Raw genomic sequence first — 8,233 nt, forward strand, 5'->3', positions numbered from 1 at the left:
TTTTTAACCATTTTTCTAAAATTTTATTATTCTTTTAAAAAATCTCCTCTGAAACTACTGGGCCAAATTTAACCAAACTTGGCCACAATCATCATTTGGGTATCTAGTTTAAAAAATGTGTGGCACGACCCTGCCAACCAACCAAGATGGCCACCATGGCTAAAAATAGTACATAGGGGCGAAATGTAGAATTTTGGCTTATATTTCTGAAACCAAAGCATTTAGAGCAAATCTGATATGGGGGGTAACATTGTTTATCACGTCAAGATCTATCTGCCCTGAAATTTTCAGACAAAACAGACAACCTGTTATTGGGTTGCTGCCCCAGAATTGGTAATTTTAAGAAAATTTTGCAGTTTTTGGTTATTATTTTGAATATTATAATAGATAGAGATAAACTGTAAACAGCAATAATGTTCAGCAAAGTAAGATCTACAAATAAGTCGACATGATCAAAATTTTTAGTTTACCCCTTAAGGAGTTATTGCCCTTTATAGTCATTATTTAACAATTTTTATAAATTTTTGTAAATATTTAGAAAATATTTTCCACTGTAATTACTGGGCCAAGTTCATTATAGATAGAGATAATTGTAGCAAGAAGAATGTCCAGTAAAGTAAGATCTACAAACACATCATGATCACCAAAACACAATTTTGTCATGAATTTATCTGTGTCCATTGTACGATATGCACATAGACCAAGGCAGAGATGGGTCTGATTACTTTCAATGTAATTGATTAAATTACAATTACTTTGTCATTTGTACGATTAAATTAAATTAATGATTACATCATTTCTGAAAGTATCTGATTAAATTAATGATTACATTGGCAAAGTAATCATGATTACATCTGATTACAGTGAATTTAAAAACAAACATTTTGAATGATGTGGATGAATAAACGTTTAATATAACTATAGCATTTTTGAGAACGTATTTTATTTGGTTCAATTATAAAATGATAACTTCAAATTAAACGTCATCTATTTAAATAAACACCAAATTTCACTACATATATATATACATTACACTTTATCACCAATGTTCTCTAAATTATTTTGAATTAAATTTAATAAAGATATATCATAATCAAAGAGTTTTTTTGTTTGTCTTCTGACCTCTTTCATAATTTATATGTATTCCAAGTTGCAGTTTATGGAAGTTTAAATATGGATGAAATAAAGTTACATTTGTACCAGTTAAAACTATGTTAAATTTTAATAGTTTAATCAAATTGTAAACAATATGTATTAAAGTACTAAAAACCATTGCATTTTACACGTCCAGTCCAAATACAAAAAAAAGTTTAAACAACATATTTGTCCAACTTTTATTTTAGTTTGTGCTAATTAGATAAACTTTCATGTCTGATTTATCTTTTATCATATATATTTCCCTACATCTATACTCAATTGGTAATTGCAATAAAAACAAACCTTAATTAGTCTCCTACCTGTCAATTCAAAGTTGACAAAAATCACAAAAATTAACAAAAGATTATAATTCAAGGTTAAAGTAAAGTATTACTTGAATATATAACAATTATTATCAAATATTAATATGAAGATCATTATAAAACGATGAATATACATGTATGTACAATATCTTTTACTAAGATAAAAGGTATATAATTGTATTATATGTCTCTGCTTAGGCTAATGATGACTTTTCAATACTGTAACAGTTTATTTTTTACTGAAGTAGACATGCTTAAAGTAACCAAACCATTTTAGTATGTTAAAAATTTATCAAATATGAACATAGAGGTTCATTTAATGACCAAAACACAATTTTAGATTTTTTTCATTGTAATCAGAATGTAATCAAAAAGTAATCATGATTACAGGGTATTTTGAAAAGTAATTGATTAAATTAAATTACATGTAATCAGATTTTTGGCTGATTAATGATTACACTGATTACTTGAAAAATTGTAATCAATTACAGCTGATTAACGATTACAATTACAATTAAAAACCAATTCTTCAGAGAACAATTGAAGGTCTTTCCACCTCGATAGTAAGAATAAAACGATGTTAGAAAATGTCACTCCTTGTTGATGTAATTTGGTTCTTCAAATTGATATAAAAGAATAAAATTAATAGGTATATGCAGAAGACTAAATTGTTTTATTGTGAACAGAAAATAATTTTTAGCAAAGGTCAAAATCTAGAACATCAAATTGACCTTTGACCTTGACCTCAATTTCAAGGTCATAGGTCAGTGATCTCAAATCAAAAGACCCAAGGTCAATCATTTGTATGGTTGTGGAGAAATACTGATTTCAAATACATAAGGGGAGAAAACTCCTATAAGGGTTAACCAAAACACTTCGACTGAAATAGGTTGAAGTTGCGCCTTTTTGTAAACAGTAATTTGACAAACAAATCATATCATTAACTGTAACAGTTTCTGTGGAATAACGATAACAAGCAAAATTCAAAATTTATAACATGACCTTGACCTTTGACCTTGATCTCAATTTCAAGGTCATAGGTCAGTGAACTCAAAATAGAAGACCGGAGGTCAATCACTTGTATGGTTGTGGATAAATACTGATTTGAAATACATAAGGGGAGAAAACTCCTATAAGGGTTAACCAAAACACTTTGACTGAAATAGGTTGAAATTGCGCCTTATTGTAAACAGTTATTTGGCAAACACATCATATCATTTACTGTCACAGTTTCTGTGGAATAACGATAACAAACAAAATTCAAAATTAAGAACATGACCTTGACCTTTGACCTTGACCTCAATTTTCTTCATATCAAAAGACTGTAGACCTCTACGACTTATAACGTAGGAATTTATCCAACAAATTGCCTATCTTAAATTTTCAAAGGGCAATAACTCGTATAAGATGTCTTCCGATCACTCAAGTCAAAATAAACTAAATCATTCTCAAGAGTAGACAAACAATTTGGTGAAAACAGTTCGCTAAAATCTTTTACGGTTTTAGAGATATAGCGATAACAAGAAAAAGGGGACGCAGGGAGATAACTCCTATAAGAATAAGTGTTCGGTCACACAGGGTGAGTTTTGAAACCCCCATAACTGTACAACATCATTGGCCAAATATCCATTCGATATGTTGTAAGACAAAAAAGCATCTCAGACGGCAGAAGAAAAAAGAAAAAATAATCAGAAGAAAAACAAAAGGTCTTTCCACGAAAAGTGGAAAGACCTAATTACCCCAAGTCTGGACCAAGGTGAGCGACACATGTTCTTGAGAGCCTCTAGTTTAAGCTAGCTGAACCTCTCACTTGTATGACAGTCGCATATATTCTATCATATTGGCAACAATTTATGAACAAAAAAAAGACATAATGAGTTATTGCCGATTGAACAATAAACTTCATTTTGTTTTATCGCGTTCTTTTGCCACTATTCCTATAAATATGACGACTAGTTAGGCTTTGCACATTTATTTCTTTTGCAGTTGTAAACTTCATTTATCAGAACTGTGTTCTAACAGAGTTCGTGCAATGTAGGTCCATAATGATTTGCAACTATCAATTTTTCTTTCTTTGCATCAAAATCTAGTCCAAAAGTGTTACTAATTCCGTCATCTTTCCGAAATAGCTTTTTGGCTTGTTTTCCATCCGACGACAATACAATTATACTATCGTTACCACTTGATGCAATATAAACGTTTGAGTCTTTATCTACAGATACCCCCCGCGGACGACAAACTGATTGATCTTTGTATTCCCACATCTTCTCTCCAGTGGATGTATAGCATGCTACGATGTTGTGAAAGCTGTTGGTATAAATTATCTTGTCTGTGGATGTTGTTACAAAACTCCAGTTGGACAAGGTATCGTCTTTAATCAAAGTAGAAAAGCAATGGTCTGATAATTTTACTTTCTGTATACCTGTTCCAGCATTACAACATAATAAGTGGCCATCTCTGTGACATATACCGTGACAGTAACTGTTTGTTTTTATCGTGCTTACAATTGCATTTGTTGAAATGTTGATGATTTGAATTTGTTTTGAATTAGGAAATGAAACAGCGACTGTGTTATCGTCGATACAAGTAACATCTGCTGGGTTTGGAATTGATAGGGGTATGTTTCTCTTTAAGGTTCCATATTCTGTTAAGATGAGTAAACTCTGTTTGATGTAGTCTGTAAGGAAGATATCGCTGGCACTATAAAATGAACAACCTGTGACAAAAGTAAATTCAAATTTTCTTTTTAACGTCATGTTGATATCATTGATAGATGTAGGTGGTGCACGATGTAAAGTTATAATCTGTGCTTGTTTGTCTTTCTCTGTCTGCAAAACCACCATTGGAGAACTCGAATCAACAGATATTGAACCGAATGAAGTAACAGTAGACAATATGTCGGATATCTTGTCCTCGATTTTACAGTTCAAGTCTATCTTTTGTAAGCTAACGTCCTCATATAACGACTGAATAAATGTTTCATGTTTCTTTATTTCTGTTTCCATCATTTTACTCCCAAGAAATGTCTGTAGGTCTGACGCATATTCTTTGATATTTGAAATATTTGTTTGCAATAGATTTAAATTTCCCGAATTTTCAGCAAGTTTTCCAAGTAAGTCTTCTAATTGAGATTTAACTTTCTCTTCTTCGGCATAGAGATCTTGAATTATTCGTTGCTCTAAGATGTCGAGGTGCTCGTTTATTTTTTTACGGACCTGTTTTATTTCATCGTGAAACTTCTGACTTTGATTCTGGATTTCACTAAGATTTTGCTTACGATCTTTAACAGCTCTCTCAGTATTCATTTTGATACCTTTAAGATTGTGATCAAGACTTTCAAATAAGACTGAACTTTTTGCTGTCTGTATGACATTCTCCAGCGATAATATACCAACACAATTAGCATGGTTGGACTGAATACACAGTGGACAACATAGACTCTCATGTTGCGGACAATAATTCTTGAATTTTCTGTCATGCTGTGAACAGTATGGTGATATATTGGCTATTGAGGGAGGTAATTGTTTATAATTGTCGACAGATATAACGTCATGGTTACGTGAGGCTTTCGATGCAGTGTGATACTTCAGACATTGGGAGCAGAGTCCTTCATTACATTCAGGGCACCAGTAGTCAGCGTTTGTTGTCCTGTGCTGAGAATCACAAACACCACATAATACTTTGCTGGATGATGCCATTTAAGTCTTGATCTGCTGAAAATAAGAAAATTCTCGTCATTCAAATTGTAATTACAGTTTGTTTAAACAAGGATTTGTATACTTAGTAAACACATCCATTGTGTAATGTGGTTGAATCATATATTCCTATTCCAGTTTCTTCATAGAAATGTGTTCTACAAAAGGATAAATCAGAGTAAATTGCACTTCATTTAAGCGTATTATTTCCTTACCAGAAAATCTTTATCGAGATTTATGAAGTCGTAATCTAACTACCACCTAAAGGGGACATTATCAAAATATGGTTTAACAAATTTCTCAAATATTTATAAAAGCGGACTAAAGAAATAATGTTTTGCTATTAGCAGTCAGATTTTTTCAATTTCTTCAGCATAAGCTTTAAAACATCGCTCGCTGATGTATTATTGACTTGCAAGTCAGAACTTCAGTCTCATGAATCCATAATCATGCAACCTTAAGTTTGACTTTAGTGTGGATTGGTTGGGTATGTGTTTACCATGTGGTTCATTTATTAAAAATACAATAATATCAATACACTGTATTTAAAAGTAAAACAAAGGAGACAACTATTTATTTATTTTTTAAAGCTCCAATTAAAAGCATGCTTGTAAATTGTCATCTGAATTTCTCTCTGCTATAAAAGGAAAATAAACGAGGCTGTAAGGAGTCTGTAACGCTAAGCTGGCTTCCACAAAAAAATCATACATTCAAGAATAAAACTGCTGAGTGTAAATGTGAGGACATAACAATATTTATCTTGCTGAAACTATTATCTGAACGCATTTCTTTATATATATTTTTCATTGTTTGAAATATATGAAAGCAGAATTTTAAGGATTTAAGGACAGCAGATTCAATAAGGAGAATATTGCCAATTTTATTCTTTATAAAAATTTGTTTGATTCATTGAGAAAGTTGGCCGTTTTCAAAGTAGTAGGTAAAAAGCACTAGCATTGGTGACAATTCATCACTTCTGTAATAAGTAAACTAACCATTGTAGCTAGTTTTACTAAATGCACATTAAATTCTGCTTCTCATTTTTTTAATTATACAGTTTCCCGCTATCTGCAATAGTTGTCCACACAGAATATATATATAGAAAAAATGATAAAATTCATCAATCCGGGGCAAAAATCTGAACAGGAGTTTGTTGAATATTTCGGTCATGTACACCTATTTGTAGATCTCATCTTACTTTGCATTTTTGATTTTAACGATTTCTCTTTCAATAACAGTTTCTGCAAATAATGGAAAATGTGTAAAAAGAAATCTCTATTCAGCTACATATAAGGGGTCAAATATAAAGGACATGTTAATTTATATATAGATCTTAATTTGCTGATCCTATTTTCTATTTCAATTCACCTTTATCTATCACAACCTCCAGTAAAGAAACACAAAATGGATAAACATAATTCTTTCGAGTGAAATAAACAATAAGTGTTATATGTTATATGTATTTCTATTTGTAACCATCTGATGTGTTCAGCCTCTTTCGCCTGATTTTTATAGTTCGTTTTTATGTTGTTCTGTTACGCCACAGTCCCAAGTAAGGAGAGGGTTATGATCCCGCTGACACGTTTTACCCCGCCTCATTCTGTATGTTTGTGCCTGTCCAACATGTCCAAAGTCAGGAGCCTGTAATTCAGTGGTTGTCTTTTGTTGCAAATGTGATGATGTGATAAATATAAGTTTTTCGTTCATTGTTTGTACATAAATTAGGCCGTTAGATTTCTCGTTTGATATTGTTTACATTTGTCATTTCGGGGCCTTTTATAGTTGACTATGCGGTTTGGGCTTTGATTATTGTTGAAGGCCGTACGGTGACCTATAGTTGTCAATTTCTGTGTCACTTGGTCTCTTGTGGAGAGTTGCCTCGTTGGCAATCATACTACATGTTCTTTTCTTATATTAGTGGTCAAAAGAGAGGCAAAAGATACCATAGGGACATAAACTGACAACTGCTCAACAAAAAGGAAAACAAAACGACACACAACAGTAAAGTTTACAAGAGCAAACCGAACCCAATAAAAAACGGGAGTGATATCAGATACTCCGGAGGAGACATCAAAATATAGCTGCTCCACATGTAGTACTTGTGGACGATATGACTATGACTAATAATTTGAAGAAAGGTTTTTATCGATAACAATTTTTAAGATTATGACCAATACTGAGAAATTTGCCGAAAATGTAAAGTTTCCGGAGCAATAACTCCAACTAGATAGACTTTACAGTTGACAACCTTTAGCGTGTCAGTTTAACTGTAACTGCTTTAATTTTTTAATTTTCAAATATAGACCCTTGGGCCAGGTGAGCTAATGAAAAGGCGGAAAAGTACATGACCTAATAGAATCACCACAAAATGATACCGGTCGATTCCCACGTCTCAGAATACTCAGTGCAGATTGAGCATCACGAACCTACATAAGCCGGGATTGAATTCAGATGCTCTAGATAACTAGGTGTGTGAAATATAAAAGCTATAACAGGCAAATTGAATGTAATTTGTTTTATAATATTTTACCTGTTTTTATGAATGATACCAAGAACCAGGAAGGTAAAAGTATAGATAGATATATGACGACAGACTACACGTGACTCTTTTTAGCGTATTGCCAATGAATATTTAAGAGTTGGAATATGTCCAATTTAAGTGATATTTATCTTGCATGAAGGTTGATGCAGAAGCAAAGTTCATTAAAATTGAATGACATTTAAATTACTAAAACACCAATGAAATACTATTACCAACCTCATATATTCATGATTTTTAAGGATTCACTCAAATATGAAATATAAAACAAATGCCCCTCAATTAACAACGACAAAAACAAAAAAGAACATAGAAGTAAACTTGTTGACACTAAATATCTCTGAAAATCTCAGAGTTACTGTCTCAATAATTCTGGCACCCTTGACAATAATTTTCTATAGTAATTAATTATTGTTTTTGTTTGCATCCGTGAATTTCCAGTGACAAATATTACGTTGACATTCAGAACAGAAAGAGAACAAAGTTAAAATTGATCACACAAAATAGGTAGCAGATTTAAAAATTGAATGAAATATGAT

General features: G+C 31.9%; 1 long non-coding RNA gene across 1 annotated transcript; it reads right to left on the bottom strand.

The window, feature by feature from the left end:
- Positions 1-3,416: 3,416 nt before the first annotated feature.
- LOC143072841 (uncharacterized) lies at positions 3,417-7,735 on the bottom strand. Its single transcript, XR_012977332.1, has 2 exons — positions 7,686-7,735; positions 3,417-5,173 (listed from the first exon to the last, which is right to left on the bottom strand). It is a non-coding gene; the product is annotated as an uncharacterized LOC143072841 (long non-coding RNA).
- Between the last annotated feature and the right edge of the window lie 498 nt (positions 7,736-8,233).

The sequence above is a fragment of the Mytilus galloprovincialis genome, chromosome 4, assembly GCF_965363235.1.
Source record: "Mytilus galloprovincialis chromosome 4, xbMytGall1.hap1.1, whole genome shotgun sequence".
NCBI classification, from domain to species: Eukaryota; Metazoa; Mollusca; class Bivalvia; order Mytilida; family Mytilidae; genus Mytilus; species Mytilus galloprovincialis.